Source organism: Condylura cristata, unplaced genomic scaffold (genome assembly GCF_000260355.1).
Source record: "Condylura cristata isolate star-nosed mole 26May11 unplaced genomic scaffold, ConCri1.0 scaffold00021, whole genome shotgun sequence".
NCBI lineage: Eukaryota > Metazoa > Chordata > Mammalia > Eulipotyphla > Talpidae > Condylura > Condylura cristata.
The window spans coordinates 126,032-126,584 of NW_004567122.1; positions in this window are offsets into that span (position 1 = coordinate 126,032).

The window sequence follows — 553 nt, forward strand, 5'->3', positions numbered from 1 at the left end:
CCACCCACCTGCCTACCTACCCACCTGCTTACCTACCCACCTGCCTGCCTACCCACCTGCCTACCCACCTACCTGCCTACCTACCTGCCTGCCTACTAACCTACGGAACCTACTTAACCTACCTACCCGCCCACCTTTGTACCTGTGTATACATCTGCCCACCGACCTCCCTCCCACCGACCCCCGAGATTCAGTTTGACGCTCACACCGGGGGCAGGCTCTGCGTGAGGGCAGGACGGCGTGCGGCCTCACGGGCACGCGGGGCCGCCCCAGCGCCACCCCCGGCCGGCCGGCCGGCCGCGCCCGCTGGAGGCCAGCGCGGGCAGCTCCGGAAGGCGGAGTCCCCTCGGGGAGCCTGGCGGGAGCTCTCCGACTGACGTCAGCGCTGGGAGGGGGACGCCGCGACCTCCAACTTGGCCAGGGGCCGCTGGCCGCCAGGAGCGGAGCCAGAGGGCTGTCCCGGCAAGCCGGCCAGCGCCAGGGAACCCCTCCCCCGGGCTCCGCCGGGAAACAGAAGGGAGGGAGATTGGCAGCGCAGGCCCTGCTGGCCGGG